The sequence below is a fragment of the Ictidomys tridecemlineatus genome, chromosome 5 (genome assembly GCF_052094955.1).
Source record: "Ictidomys tridecemlineatus isolate mIctTri1 chromosome 5, mIctTri1.hap1, whole genome shotgun sequence".
Classification (NCBI taxonomy): Eukaryota; Metazoa; Chordata; class Mammalia; order Rodentia; family Sciuridae; genus Ictidomys; species Ictidomys tridecemlineatus.
This window is the reverse complement of record NC_135481.1, coordinates 31,539,298-31,556,425: the sequence shown is the minus strand read 5'-3', so window position 1 is coordinate 31,556,425 and position 17,128 is coordinate 31,539,298. Positions and strand designations below refer to the sequence as shown.

At 35.3% G+C, this 17,128-nt stretch overlaps 1 long non-coding RNA gene across 1 annotated transcript; it reads left to right on the top strand.

Moving 5' to 3' along the window:
- The first annotated feature begins 5,592 nt into the window (after positions 1 to 5,592).
- LOC144377743 (uncharacterized) lies at positions 5,593 to 16,466 on the top strand. Its single transcript, XR_013438786.1, has 2 exons — positions 5,593 to 6,056; positions 16,160 to 16,466. It is a non-coding gene; the product is annotated as an uncharacterized LOC144377743 (long non-coding RNA).
- Positions 16,467 to 17,128: the final 662 nt, after the last annotated feature.

The following is a 17,128-nucleotide window of genomic DNA, read 5'->3' as shown; positions in this document are numbered from 1 at the left end:
GTGATCATAGAGAATGAAAGAAAAGCAGAATAATCACCCTGTCAAAATTTTCAGGGAGCCTCTCTCTCTTTTAGACTAATATTTATCCATGTTATAGCATTATTTTATTCTGATAAAATGTTATTTCTCACTAAATAATTGTAAGCATAAATCATGAGAGAAAATAATAAAAGCATTCCATCATCAGTCTTTATATATAATCAAGGGAACACATTGAAAAATCTCTTCTACTCTCCACTGCCCCCTGCCCTACTATTTTTGGATTCCAGTTGTTCATGTTAGTAAAGCCTGGAATATATTCTTGGGCACAGTTCTCAATAGAAATATTCAGAACAGAGTAATCCTTTTCATAAAAACAACAGAGCACAAAGTCTTCCAAGACGGAAATGTGTCTTGATAGTATTTCATTTGTTCTTTCCTGTCTTCTGAACCTTAGTTTCATTGCCATTTTTAAACATGGTATGAGGAGACATGAAGTGGTTCTGCAGAAAGCACTTCTATTCTATGGTGTTTATTGCTTTTCTTTTGATTCAAACAATGGTGACACTATTAGAACTTTCTTTCTATGATAAAGTTTTTTCTTTTAGAAGTTAGGTTTGATTTTATAGACATTTTAAATAACACACTAACAACATCCTGCACTAGCATTAAATTCAAGTTCCTAATTACAGAATCATTTTTCCTTCCTTTCATTGCTTCCTTTATGATCTAAACTTTTGCCTCTTTTTCTTGTGACATCCACAGCCCCAAATGTTACAAACCAGATGCATTTGCAAAATTAAAGTAATTTACTTTCAATGATTGACTGAGATCCATGTCTCAGTCTTGAATTACTAAAATATTAAAATTGTATGTATATTTTAACATTTTGGGGGCATTAAATGTGAGTTTAAACATGTCAATCAGTGGAATAGTAAATGTACCTTGCCAATTTCATCTCAGCACTTCAATTCAAGATGTTTTCCTTCAAGAAATTTATTGGAAACTTTTGCTATAATTGAAGAGAGTTTGGTTTTTTTTTTTGCCAAGATGGAAATCATAAAGAAAATTTACAATGTGAATAATATTCAGGGAAGAATATTAAGAAAATGCATACTTTTAGTCACATGCTGAGATAGTAGATGTTCTACAATTAGAAACTCAAATTATCAAACTTAAAATCAGAAGTTGCTTTGGCATAAAAATTTTCAGACAAAAAAAGTTGACAGAATGATGGGAGTGGGGCAGGATAATAATGGAGGGAATAAATGGCATTATAAGGTTGATGTGTTTAAGGCAGTTGTTTTGATATGGGGACTTTTCACATAATTCCTAATCTATTAAAATTTCATCTGATTTTAACATCAAGGAATGTGTGACAGTCATCCTCACCCCATCCTTTGGCACAGGAATGAGGAAGGCATGAGGTCAGGGTCTGGCAGGAGTAAGGACTGGGAGACACCTAGACACTTAATGGTAGACAAAGCACAACTAACAAACATGTATTTACTAAACTCACTTCAGAATAGATCTTAAACTATTCTTAGTCAAAGCATCTGCCCTTTCTTTAAAAATTTTATGTGACTGAATTATCTAAGCATCAAGTTCTCTGATTTCTGTTTTAAAACTAAGGAAGTAATACTAATGTTATTTTATATCAAAATATAAAACTTCTGCTTAATAATGATAATAGGCAGCATTTTAAGTTTTGAAAATGAAGATAGGCATTTCTTCTTTTTATAGGCTTCAAAGATATTTAGGAAATGAAAGATATTGGACAGTATTTTGATAGTTGGATCTACTTATATTCACTGCCCATGGGGAATTCTTAATTATATATTTAATGATTCTTTGAGCACTCAAAAAATCTATACAAGTAGTCTTAAACTGAAAATCTCTTAAGATTGTATATGATTAATCTGTTGCAAATATTTCTTTTGAATAAAAGAAGGTGGGAAACTTGCACATTTCAGGCCATTTTAACCCAGTTTTACTCAGCTGGGATACGTGGCTATCTCAGGGAAGTCTATCAAAATGACTATCTAGTCAAAGTGGCCTTGATAGTGACTCCATTGTTTCCTTCTTTCAAATGAAAACAGGAATAAAAGTTATTTCAGACATATTGAACATGAATAATTTCACTCTTTCATTATGAGAATGATGGATGAAAAACTGTCTTTCTTTTATTGCTTTGAAGGATGTGTGATTATGCCTTTGGAAACCTCCAGACCTAATCTTTATTTTTATATTTCAACATATTGTCAGATACTCCAATTACTTGAGAAATAGTGGAATTCTGATTATTTTATTTTTCTGATGTTTTAAGAACTTTTTGTCTGCTTGTGGTTGAAGAAGAAATGGGTATAAAGAAAATATGTGAGTCCTTTTTGTTCCCTTAGTTGGTTATTTATTAATTCAATAAATATTTCTTTATTCTATTTATTCTATTCTATTTCTATATTCTCTGTGCTAGTCAGTATTAGAATATTGGATGAAGAACTGTATGTTTTTGCTCTTGAAGATCTCACTGTTAATCAGTAAGAGATGGGCATAAAAAATGCAATCATATAGTATATTTGTTAGGATAGGCTAACTGCTATAAAACCAACATTAATTTTCAATGGTTCAACAAAACAAAAGTTTATTGCCTGGTTATGGCTTGACCAGTGAGGGTACATAAAAAGAACAGGTTGGAGTTTCTGTTCCATCCCTTCAGAGACCCACATTTCTTCCATCTAGTGGTTTTTCTCTTTGGAGGCCCCAGAGAGTTCTATTGGATATCCTGTATCTGTTCAGCAAGCACAGCAAAATAAAACATAACCCAAATATGTTTTGTATCTATACAAACACAACACAATAAAGCTCACTGTTTTGTATAATTTTAATGCACCCAAAAAGACATGGAACACTATCCATACCCCTCAAGGTTTCCTCATTCTCTCTTTTTTTTAACTTATAGATGAACACAATATCTTTATTTTATTTTTTTTATGTTGTGCTGAGGATCAATCCTAGTGCCCCACATGTGCTAGGCAAGTGCTCTACTATTGAGATATAACCCCAGCCCCCTCATTCTCTTTTATAACCCTTCATCTCAACCATCTTCCTCCATTCCCAAGAAACTATTGATTTACTCTCTGTTACTGTAATTTGTATCCTCTATAATATCATACAAACGATATACAATAAAAAGAAAGAGAGAACATAAAATATTGCATGGAGCTTTTATTGGCTAGATCTGGAAGAACCATCTTTCCACATTTCATTGTTCAAAACACAGACATAAGACTGCACCAAAATGTGGAGAGCTAGAAAATGTAGTTAAGAAAATCTTAATTCCTCTCTTGTCAGTGAAACATAGACTAGCTAGGGTAGTTTTTCTGCATTCTGTACTCACGTGTATTTCTACCATATTCCATTACTTCCTTCACAAGGCAAATGATCTGGTTAATTATTCCTTGTTCCCTGAGCTAGTTCTCTACATCTCCTTTTATATGAAATGCTCTTCCCTAATAACTTTTCCACAAATTCCCTTATCTTTGGGGAACCATTTCAAAATTCCTCCTCTTCAGTGAAATCTCTGTTGTGGGAAGGGTGTAAATAAGCCTACTCCTCACTCAGACATGGTAAGAAAATGTTGCTGCTTTGTTTTTCTATAATCAGTCAGCACATCCTTATAAACTCTGTTAAGTTTCACAATTCCCAACAGAATAGTAGTGGAAAATATATGGTTCCTTCAAGATTTAAAACAGCTTAATATGTAAAGCATCTTTAAAGCCATTTAAACTGCATCAAAACACTTTTAGATATATTATTTAATATGTAACATCTATCATTATAATAGAGCAAATACCCATGGACCTAATACTCAGCTTAAGAATTATTAATGCAGCTGAATCTTCTTATATACACACCTTCCAATCACATCTCCCATTATATGGCATACTTTGATGTTGCTCTTCAGATTTTCTCTTTCTTGTCCATTTTCTGAGCCTTTGGCTATTTTACCTGAGCTGCTAGTGCTACCTCAATGCTCTCTCTGGCAGAAGTTATACTCCAGCAAGAAAAGCAACTAGAAATCTATGACTCCCCTTATCATTTCCAGGTTTGAATGAAGCATCATGCTACAGATCATGGGAGTTGACTGCTCTGGCAACTGCCAAAGAGACTGAGTGACAGATCCTGGAAGTGTTAGAGAATTAGCTTCCTGAGGTTACCTCTGACAAATAAAAGCAAGAAAACTGGAGGAACCCAAAAGATTCTTTTGCTTTCCCTTACTCTCTCTGATAGATCATTCCAAGAAAGGTTCTTTTGACTTCTAAATCCTGTGCATTTAAAACATGGCCTTACTTTTGTCCCCATCCATTTCCCATCTCAATTTGCCTTTCCTTCACTTTTGCTACCTTGAGATTCAATCTCCCCAGAATTTTCAGCCTTTAATCCTTTATCAGGCTGTTTTCTAGGAGACCTAACTTAAATGTCATTCATACTCAAGAGTAACAACTATGAATTTGAAGTATAACATTTTCATTTAATTTTTATACATTTAATATAAGTGCATAAAGTCATAACAACATATAACATGTTTTGCATGCTCTCAAACTTCATATATATTTAACATATAAGGATACTTTATATGTCCTTATTAAGTTTATTTTTCATTTAATGGTATGTTTGTGACAATTCCTGTGTTGAAAGATGTCACTCTAGATCCTTCATTTCACTGTAGTAGAATATTTTATTATTTATTTTCCCATTCTTTTGTTAATATACTTTTGGATTGTTTCCAATTTTTTTGAATAACACTATAAAGACTACTTCTATACATGTCTTATAGTACAAATTCGACAGAATTTCTCTAGGTTTATACTTAGAGTGGAATTGCTAGGTCACAAATTTTATTAGATACTGCAAAATTATTCTCCAATATTCTTGTATGATTCCTACCTGCAATACATGTAAGATCTCATTCCATATTCACCTGTTGAATACATCCTAATTCTCTTTTGCTATAATATTGTTCTACTTTATTAGCAAATGTACATATGTGATTTAAAAAATAGCCTAGAAAAAAATAAAAAATTAACATTGATTGTTTACTACTTAAAAATATTATGTAATGTTTTAAAATATATTTCTTGTTACTTTTTAATCATTTAATTTGAATGTTAGCAAACTTTAATTAAGTTGTAGCTAATATTCTGGTATAGTTCTTTGCTTGTGGAAGAAGTTTAATAGTAGCATACAAAAACCTAAAATTTAATATTACTTACATATAAGATAATCTTTTAAATGTCCAAAATGATGAATACGTATTTTTGGTAGTTGGCTTTTTCTAAGTGATACATGGGCTAATGTGAACTAAAGTGCAAACTTTATAGTACATGAAAAATAGCTCTGATACAAAGGATTTTCTAAGGGAAGGAAACAAATACTATTATCTTTGCCTATGTAAGCATATCTTGATTGAATGACATAATCCTGGGGTTGAAAGTTGCCTGGATAAGATTTATTACTATTTCCTTCCCCTCTCTCATCGCCTTTCTTCAATAATGTCTCTGTTATTAATCAGGAAAAATAAAGTTAATAGCTGAAAAGCAGTTTGCAAATCCAGATGAGCATCAGAAATCACAGGTCTGATTTTTGTTTTACAGCCCCAGATACATCAGTTGACACGGTCTATTAAATAGATAGGTTCATTGAAGGTCCATTTTACCCTGAAACTGTAGACAGAGGTGAAGAATAAATGGAATCAGAGTGGGCCTCATGTGGTATAGTCACATTAGAAGTAGAGAGACAGATATGAACAGGTCTCAAGCTCTTTCCATGAAATAGTAAACATCAGATTTCTAGGTTCCCAGGTCTGGTGGAGGGGTAGAGGAGACACCTCACTTCAACTGCTAGTCTGATTTTATGCCAAATGAATAATACCAACTGTTCCAAGGGAAAAAACTATCTCAGAATTTGTGTCCACAGGAGATGATGTGTCCATAGGCCTTCGAGACTCTGAAGCAGGCAGTTTGGGTATATCTCTGAAGTGAGAGCCATTTGGAAAACTGTTTCAAACACCAATGAATGTAGGTAACTGTACTCTGAGTTTTCTTCTGTCAGGTTTTAGCTTAAATGTAAGAGAAAATTGCCACATCTAGAAAATAAGCCCATACTTGGTGTCCTTATAACCCAGAAATTACACACTCTTCTGCTTCATGAGAGCATACTGTGGAAGGGAATGTGGAAGGGAATGAGTCACGCAGGTTTGGGTTGGACCCTAACTCTGTTAATTACAAACTATGTCTTTCCACAAGACTCTTGGAACCTCAATTTCTCTTTCTGTAGTGTGGGAATAATATTACTTACCAATCAAGTTGCTTTGAGGACAAAATAAATGAACTATCTCCTGCTTTGAAAGGGGGTGGGCATGCCCCCAAATCTTTCACTATTTATTCTCAGTTTACCTAAAATTGCTGAATGGTTCATGGTTATGGGATAAGGCAGATATATAATCTTAAAAAATGGAAATATATGGGATGGCAGTGGTAGGAGTGTGTGATATTTTCAAATTAGCAATTTGGTTCTCATTATCTTTTGCAAAATAACCAGTCAGATATTATGCAGGAAATTTATCGGCTCTGACGTAACACAGAAGTTTGAAGCATAAAAGGCATGTAGAGGTGTAGTATGAGGAACCTCAAAGAGAGCAGGCCTGATATGGGAGAGAGGTCACATTGAGTTACTCAGGAAAATAAATGTGAGCACCTGTAGGGTTAGAAAACGAGAGTAGTAAAATAAAGTAGAGGTAGGACAGGGGTTGAGGTGGTTACTGCACAGAATTAATGGCAACAGGACACCCCATGAACTTGATTAAATGTGGAGTTAGCCTTTATTCCCCTCTCTCACATATCTACAGGCAAAATCATCAGCATATACTAATTCCAAACTTTATCCAGCATCCAATCAATTTTCATCACCACCACATATGTCCTACTGAGGACCCTCTTATTCTCATGTCCTAATCATTATAACAGCTTCTTCTTTGTGCTCTGCTTACCCTTCCCTGCTATTCTCAGTAGTCTGTAAAGTAGCCTAAAATCAGCCTTTTATTATATTTTTTCCAGTTTTATTGAAATGTACCAAAATTATACATATTTAAGGTATACTACATGAAGTTTTGGTGTACAAACATATTGTGAAATTATTACCATTACCAATTAATTAACATATCCATCACCTCAATAGTTACATTGTATGTGGGATACTTAACGTTTTGCTCCCTTAGGAACTTTCAAGTATATAGTTCAGTATTGTTAATTATAGTCACAGAACTGTACTTTAGAGCTCCAAAACTTATTTCATGCTGTATAACTGAAAGTTTGTACCCTTTGACCAACATCATTTTTTTTCCCTTACCCCAACTACTCTGGAAACTACCATTCTTTTCTATGAGTCTGGCTTTTATGTTCTGTATGTAAGTAAGATTATGTAATATTTGTCTTTCAATGCCTGGTTTGTTTCACTTAGCATAATGTCCTCCGGATATCCATGTTATTGCATCTGAGAGAATTTTCTTTTTAAAGGCTAAATAATATTACATTGTGTGTGTGTGTGTGTGTGTGTGTGTGTGTGTGTGTGTGTGTGTGTAAGATTTTATTTATCCATTTCCCCCATTGATAGATACCTAGGTTGATTTTTTAGTTTGGTTATTATAAATGATGCAGCAATGAACTTGAGAATGTGGGCATCTCCTTGATATACTAACTTGACTATCTTTTTTTATATATTCCCAGTAATGGATGTGCTGAATCATATGGTAGTTCTATTTTTAATTTTTGAGGAGCTATATACTGTTTTCTGTAGTGGCTATATCCATTTACATCCATTTACATTACTGCCAACAGTTTGCAGAGTTCTCTTTTCTCCATATCATCACAAATACTTACTATACTTTGTACTTTGATAATGGCTATTGATTGGTGTTGATTAGTGATCATGAGTATTTTTTCATGTACCTCTTAGTCATTTGTATGTCTTCTTTTGAGAAATATCTATTCAGGTCATCTGCCCATTTTTTAATAGGTTATTTGTTTTCTTGCTATTGAGTTGTTTGAACTCTCTCTCTCTCTCTCTCATATATATATATATATATGTCTGACTTTTGTATTCAGGTACTATTTGGCTTCTAATATGAGCTTGAGACTGTTCCCTCACCTTCCATTTTTTTAAACAACTAGAAAAGGTTTAGTGTTAATTCCTTTTTAAATGTTTGGTATAAAATTAACCAGTCAAGTCAGAAGATCCCAAGCTTTTCTTCCATGGGAGTTTTTTAGTACTGATTTATTTATTAATTGGTCTGCTCAGATTTCCTACTTCTGTGTGATTGGCATTGATAAACTGTATATTTCTAGGAGTTTATCCAATTTCCCTAAATTATCCAGTTAGTTGACATATAATTGTTAATAGTAGTCCCTTATGATTGTTCTATTTCTGTGATAACAGATAACATGTCTTATCTTTTATAATGTCATTTATTTGAGTCTTTTTTCTTTTTTTCTAATTGATCTAATTAAAGATTTTTCAATTTTGTTGATTTTCTTAAAAGCAAATATTTAGTTTCTTTGACATTTTTCTAGTCTTTATTTCACTTATTTCTGCTCTGATGTTTATATGTAAAATAGTGAAAAAAGTGAAAGCATAAGGGACTTAAGGAACACTATGAGGCAAACCAATATATTCACTATTATAGTGCCAGAGTTGGAAAGAGAAAATGGGGCAGAACGTGTACATAAAAAATAATGACAGAAAATTTCTCAAGTTTTTAGAGGGAAATGAACATCCTTATCCAGGAAGTCCAAAAAGGCCTCAAAGAAAATAAAAATAAAGAGATCTTGATTGAAACGCATTCTGATCAAATTCTTCAAAGTCAATAACAAAGAGAGAATTTTGAAAGCATCTTGTTACATACATGAGAATCCTCAGCCTGTCTTACAGTGTAGAGAATACTGGAAAGGTGGGATTCTTTTCCAATGATTCAGCTCTTTTTAGAGCAACTTAGTTGGAGTGAAAGTTGTGGATGCCTCTTTCCAGCCTATACCCCTGCCAGCTTCTGCTGTAGAGGCATAGCAACATCGGAAGATGCCAGAAGAGACTTTAGGGCTCATTCCCTGTTTATGCTGGGCCTTCTAATTTAGCCATAACTGTTTGAATTTTCATCTGTTTTCTGTATTTCAAAGACAGTATACTTCTGAAAAAGCTAGAAACCCTCAAATATTCAAACTCTTTGGGATCAATTTCAGGAAATTCAATTCCAAAAAGGTGCTGTGAGGCGCTAAAGTCCCAAGCCAATGAGTGGCAGAATTAAGCTGTGACTATGAATATTGTCCCATCATGCCTAGCTCCATTTCTCCACACATGTACTGCCTATGACAATTATTTGATATAGCCATCTCTATTAACTAACTGCACTTATGTAGTTAATAGTTATTATAGGCATTAAAGGACGAGTAAAGTGGGTCATAGCACTGTTTGTGTCCCCCAACCCCAAAGACTTCAGCTCAGGGTTTACTCTTGCCTGGTTGTCTGATACTTTAATACTTGAGTGATCACAGCTGCCTGCTTTTGTCTGAAGGCAGCCCCAACTCCACCCTCTTTGTTTGTAACAGCTTTTACCTCCTAGAGTTCCATAAGTAGGCATTATTGTGAGAAAAGCAAAAAAAAAAAAAAGAAGAAGAAGATTTTCCTTTAGTTCCATCTTACCATTCCTCTGCACCTTGGGAAGCCAAACACCTCCAGAGTTCATAGTTCCTAAGAGCAACACTGTTGAAAACCATTCTACCTGTTCAGGGTTAGGAATAGTTAAGGATGTAATTGCTCCTAAACTACTTCCATCCAATCTGCAGCCTACTTTTTGGTCCTTATCCTCCCCACCACCTACCTGGTTTTGAAGCAGGGATTATTGGTTGGTGATGTACATTGAAAAAGGGATGTATTTCTTAGCTATTGCTGCATAAAAATTAATGCAAACTTAGCAGCTTAAGCAAAGTACATTCATTATTTCAGAGTTTCCATGCATCAGAAGTCTAGGCAAAGTTTGGTTCCTCTGTTCATGATATCACATGGTTGCATTCAAGGGGTGGCAGTCTCATCTTGCAAGTTCATGTGGATTCTGGCACAATTTACTTACTTATATCTGTTGATGATGGTGCTTCTTCAGGGTCTACAGGAGAGAGAGCCTCAGTTCTCTGGAGTCTCAGAGTTCAGGAAAGGAACAACCTTCTTTTAAAGGACTATTTATTTACAGTAGTCCCATCTAGGATAATCTCCTTTTGATTAAATCAAAGTCAAGCTTATCAGGAACCTTAATTTAATTTTTTATTTCATTGCTATAATGAAATACCAAAGGTAGGCATTTCAAAAAGAGAAGAGGTTTATTTGGCTCACAGTTTTAGAAACTGAAAAGTCCAAACAGCATGTTGCAGGCTCTGAAGTGTACACAGGAGGATTGCTTCTTGAAAGAAGCCAGAGAGACTGGATGGGGCCAGACTCAGGCTTTTATAACAACTCTCTCTAGAGGGATAAATACCTTAATTTCTTCTGAAGGAACACCCCCAAATGACCCAAGGATCTTCACTTAGGTACCACCTCTTAAAGGTCCCACGACCACACTGAGGACCAACCTTCCAATACATAGACCTTATGGGGCAAAGTCAACATCCAAACCATAGCAAATTTCATTGGCAAAAATCTCTCTATCCATAACACAGCAAAATCGTGGGAATATATCATATAACCTTTGCCCTACTCCATTAATTAAACATAAAGTCACATATCTTGCCCACACTCAAGAGGAAAGGAGGTTTCATAAGGGCACATATACCAGGAAGCAGTGATCACAGGGGTCATTTTAAAATGCTATGTTACAAGAAGATCATTACAAAAATAATAAAATCTATAAATGTTAATTCAGGCTAATTAAATACAGGCTCAAAAAGATAAGTAACTTTTTCATGATTACCTCATGGCAGAACCAGGTTTCTAATCAAGAATGTTGAAGATAGGGTTCATTCTTTTAATCTCTACTGCCTAACTCATCTATTTGAAAAATAAATAGAGACTATTCAGAGGTTTAATGGCACATGAAACTACAGGCATGCTTTCTTTTCTATGTTTATCTAATTAGCTGGGAATAACCTGAGGTAGCTCCTTAATTCTGTGTTTTGTTCCTTTCCCTAGTAGTTCCACCTGATTTTTGTGAGAATTGGTGAAAAGACACAAAGCAGTACAAACAGTAGGTTCCTATAAATGTTCACAGTACTAAAATGAAAAGTGGCAGTTTTAAGTAGAAGATATTGACCAGTTTAATCTCCTTCTGCCAAGTTTGGTCTGGAGTAGTATGAGCATTGGTATGACTGGAGGAAGGAAGTGGATGACTGAAAGGAAAAATGAATATCCCCTAAACGTCACCTTACTTCTTGCTCTCTGCCGAAGGCCAAAGGAACACAATGGAGAAATTCTGAGCAGCATAGTTTTAGAATTCAATTTCTGTTTTAGGAAACTTATTGTGATAGTGGGTTGAAAATGAGTTAGAGAACAGTAAGAAAACAATACCAAATAGAAAACCATTCTACAGACTTCTGGGTGAGAGATAATGGTCACTTGAATCAAGAAATAGGAAAGGAGATGGAGAAGGAAAGAGACTCTGTAGATATTTAGATTATAGAATCTATAGGATTTCATGGCCATTTATGTGTAAAGGGTGAAATAAGTGGGCCAAAAGAGAAGTCTAAAATAATCACTAAAGAGGTTAGAAATAAACTTAGCAAAATTCCTCATAGAAAGTAAAATATTAATCATTTTCACTATCTTCTACTCACATGGAATATAGCCTCCTGCAGAGTCAGGGCAAAGGGTTTATGAGACGGTGTGGTAGCAGATAGAGTGAATAGCAGCCTATCTGAGGCTGGGTCACAGGATGCCATTGCCCCCATTAGCATCGAACTCTGAGATTAGTAGTAGCATCCCTTGGGAACTTGTTAGAATCCACGCTCCCAGACCTACTGACTTAGAAAGCAGGGATTGGGCCCAGAAATCTGTATCTAAACAAGCCTTGCTGGTGATTTCCACTCATAATAAAGGTCAAACATTTATCTGAAAAAAATATTTTTTTGTTATGAAAATAGACTACTTCATAAAACCTCTGGGCAGTCAGGCAAAAAGAAAATATAACCAGGGTCCTCTGAAAAGGACTAGTATTGAAGCTTATGAGTAACTGGATAGATTTGTTAGAACAATGAAGGAAAGAAGATGCCAAGTGAAACCTTCCAAATACTGAGAGGAAGAATATGCCTATGACTCGTGCACTGTTGGCCTTTGCATCTTGCTCAGAATGAAATATTTCTAAAGGAAAGAAAAGCTGAAGGAAGTAGAGGGAAAGGCAAGAGCCTTAACATTGATCTTGGGAATGCCAGGCTCTTACTCTTCACCTTGCATTTGCAGTTACCACCCCCACAATTTACTGGAAGACCTGTACCCAGAATCCTCAGGTATTTTAGAATCTATAGAGCAGGGATATAAATGAAAGGGGATATCCATAAGGATCCCCTCACTCTTCTCCTGAGGCTCTTTAATCCAGGTGAGGATTGCAGCAAGACCTGCAGTTCCCTGATTACTGTAGCAAGGGGAAAGACAAGGCCTAAGATGAGGCCTGCTCCATGCTACCTATAGAAGAGGCCTCAGGATAAATTTCAGTGTACAATTCCATCTCTGAGTTTCAGCTACTTCATCCTCAAAGTGAAAGAGTTAAGTTAAATAGTATACCCAATATTTTAACTTATTTGTTCTTTCACAACTCAGAATTCCAGACCCTACAGATGATATCAGTTTAGTTTGTGTGATAAGAGAGAGAGCTACTCACTTGAATCTAGTATTTGAGTAAAAGGTCTTTAGCATTTGAGGATTGTTTTGATGTTAAGGCACAACAAAATCAGCCAAACCAAACAGTGAACATTTTTATCTTTGCAAATCTGGAACTAGCATTTTTGGTGATGGTGGGGAAAGATTAAATTTCCATTGACAGATTTGAAGTAAGAAGATAGAATGTTTCTCTGACCTTAGACATAGTTTTAGAACAAAATTTGGTACCCTTTCAAATATCTTTGAGGCAGAGAAAGAACCATCTTTTTGAAGGAGTACCCCAATATGACTATATTTTAACACCTTTTCTTCATCTTCAAATTAGGATTAAATATGTTGAGTCCCCCCTCAATTTTTTTTCTTTTTTATACAATAGAAGCCCAGAGATTTCACAGCTTGATTTCCTTTCTGCACAAAATTGTTTCCTTGACTTTTAGTGTTTTTTCTTATTTCTTTATTTTTCCATTAAAGCAAAACATTTTGAGCAAGACTCAAAGGCAAACATAATGTGAATCAGAGGCATTTTGTTTCTCTAGGATATTTGGAAGTTTTTACTTGGCAGCTTCAGGTGGTGTAGGAAGGTGAGCATTTTCCTCACTGTTCTCAAATGTCCAGCCAACTGTACTTCAGCCTGAGTCCTGGCTCATTTCAGAGGGTTAGACATCCATTTCATCCAACTTACCAGAGGTTTTGTGAATGGGGACATTTCAGAATCAAACATAATAACAACAACAAAATCCCACAACACTTTCTGAAAAAAAAATGTTTTCTTGATTTCAAATAACTATGGTATTATTTTATCACAACTTGAACCAAAGTATTGATTCTTGAACTGAAATGCACTTCCTTGTTTATTCCCTTACACAAATGCTTGCGTAATTTTTTTCTTGCACATAATCATCCCCTGAAATTTTTATAGTATCTGAAAGCAATTTCCAGATTTATTTTGAAAGTCAAATGATTCCTCATAACAGTTCTGTGAAGTATATTTGGAATAATTGTTTTTCAAACAAAAAATTAATGCAAAGAAAGGTGGGATGAGGGATTAAGACTACACAGTGAATCACTGTTCATATTGTTCGTTAAGTAAATATTCAATAACATTTTCATACTAATCTAATTCTTCATATATTTCCTATGTTTGCCTTGTTCTCTGTGTGCCTTTTAAAGGGATAATTTTATTTCAATATTTTCCTGATTTTACCACACATCCCAAACTCATACAATAACACCATTAGGAAGGAGCCTTCTAGTACTTTGTATCAAAAGGTAAAGAAGAAAAAAGAGCTAAGGAAAATAGAAAAGCTAACAGGAGTCCAAAAAAGTCATACTAGAATGATTTTTACCCTTCAGCTGTAATAGAACAAAATGAAAGGTTTCCCAAAACAGCACTAACATTTTCCCTTGCCTCCACTTAAGCAATGACTCTTACACAAGACTTTCTGTGTAATCTCTCTTTATATGACTCCTGATTCAGAAAGCCCTTGGCTTTAAAAACTGGGTAACTTCAGAAGCTCAAGACCTTATTATAATGTATTTTAAAAACAGTACAACAAAATATATAAAGTAAGAGGATACAAGGATGTTAGAACTACCAGAGACTCTAAAGATCATCTGCTGCAGGGAATCATTTTCATCTCATGTTGATTAACATCAGTTTTCTTATTTAAGAACAGCAAGGCCAACAGATAAAGATATGACATATATTAAAAAATTTGTATTCACAGATCCCAAGAGAATAGGGTATGTAATGTCATAGGGGCCACAAAGGAAGCATTGGAGTCACTTAGGAGGCAGAGAGGAGAGGGATGGGGCAAAAGCCTTCCTTGTAGTTTTTTTTTTTTTTGGGAAGGAGCAGGGAGGTAAAATAAGCAAATTTAGAATTGACTTATTTGAATAATTTCAGCAGACTCTGAGGCATAGGTGTTATCCTTAGTTGTTTGGTACCTGGCCCCAGGGTGATTAGGGTAGGTGGTTAGAGGCTCAGAGTGTCAGAGCTCTGATGAAGGGGGTGGTTGGCGTGTGGACTCTTGATTGGACGGTTGGTTTGCATCTGACTTGACTGGTTGCCAGGGTACTCCTAGGCAGTTGTCTACTATCTCTAGGAAATGATTAACCCTGGGAAGAGCAATCCCTTTAGGGTCAACAGCACTGCCATTTCTGAGCTTCCAAGGTTGGGCAAAGTGTTCCCAGGGTTCTAACAGAAGGTTTCCCTTTGTCTTATCTAGATCTGGCATGCTGCAAACTTAGGAAACTCCTTGCTTCTCCCTCTTGAATTCTTAAACAAAATTGGAAGTTAAAAGGAAATCACCTAAGTAGTTGTCATTTCCACAGTAGGGAACAAACTATTTAGACACATGACTGACCCTAACTGCCTCCTCAGTGTAACTGATGGACACTAAAAGAAACCACACAAATGGCAGACTAGAAGCAAAGGCAAACCTATAAGATAGACATAAGTTTCCTTCAATGTGTTTATATTTCCCTTGTAGAAACTCTCTTTCTCCTTCTTATACCTGTTTTCAGAGCCTACATACATGTATTTTCCCAGCTAGATGCTGAGGGACACTAGATTTAGCAATTTTTCTGGCCTTCCATTTGGGGACATCACTCTCCACCTCACCTCCTACTCACAAAACCTAGTCAAATTACAAGCTAAAACACTATGGTGGGGTTGGGTGCATAGGCTGCAAATTTTATGTTGCTTGAAGGGGAACATAGCCTCACAACAGTCAACTAGGTTACATCTGTCATTAATTAGCTGGACAACACCTTGGGTCCCAAAGGAGGAGATACAACTTAGAGAGATGCCAATTGGGGTATGAATAGGAGAACACAAAGCTCTAGATAACAGTGTTCAAAGCCACCAGGGGTAGTTTCCAAAGAAAAGTGTTGTGATGGTTTCCACAGGAGAAGAAAAATTTTCAAAGGAGATATGAAAAAATGTTAGAGGAAATGTTGCCTGTTCTACTTAAGTAAGGTTTGAACTTTATGACATCTTTTCCCTGGAAAAGCAAAAACAAAAACAAAAATCAACCACATGTAGGCAAAACTAGTGAGCTGCTCACATTCAAGAGAATTAAACAGATGATATACTTTGCAAAAAAGAAGTTGCCAAATGCCAAAAATCATTCTTATGCTGTAACATTCAACATCAGTAGTTAAGAATGCTCTGGGTAGGTTGTTTGCTTGACTGACGAACAGCATCTTGTTTTTATAAATATTTTGAGGGGGTAAAATAATGGTTTTTGTCATTTTTGTCTCATTTTTATAGGATACTTGATTCTGTTGAAGACTAGCTGATGAAGTTGGGCTTGTTCTGATTTATAAATGACCTTTGGATGAATCTGCAGTTGTTCCTGGAATTTATACCACAGGGATTCCCTTTTTTTCCTCCTTACTTAATTACTGAACATATCATACACAAATGTGATGGGAAGCCAGACAAACATTTAAATTATTTTCAAAAGTAAGCTTATGTTGGAAAATTTTTGAGCTGTGTTCATCTTGTGGGTTTCTTTTGTCTAATTCAAGCATTCTTTCATAATTTAGCCATCCTGATAAATTATTACTCAAAAGCATTTCAGCTTATTGTGCTTTCTTCAAAGTACTGGTGGTAACCCAACAAACATTCAATCAAATGTTGCCTTTCACTTCAAGGTTTGGTAACCCAAATAGTGTTTAATGAAATGCTTCATGTAAAAGGTCACCCTCAAGATCCCAGTGCCTGGGAGGAGAAAATCTACCCCCATCTGCTGAAATGTCAGTTTCTAGGATCTAGTTTGGCAATTATGTGTCCTTTGCTTTCATGGAACATTTCAGAGATATGAAGTGAAGAGAAGAAGCTGCTTCCTGCTTCTTCTAGGTATGTTTATCCCATTGGTGACCTGAATAACAAATATGGACAAGATGGCAATGGGAAAGTGACTTGCTTGATAGACTATCAGCAGGTCCTCCTAGTTGCCTCATCTACATTACACTGAAAACACATAGAAGTTGTTTTCTACAAAGGGCAGACTCTGCCCCAAATTTGACCCTACAGCAGCTCCATAGTGAGTAATTATTGGAGAAATTTTCTTCTAAATACTACTATTGTCATACCACTTATTTACTCAAAAACCTCCCATAGTGTAGTAGGCATAATAAGAGATGTCCGTGTTCTTATCCCTGTTACAGTTTGAATGTATCCTTTAAATGTTTGTGTTGGAAACTTAATGGCCAAATTCATATATTAATGGTATTT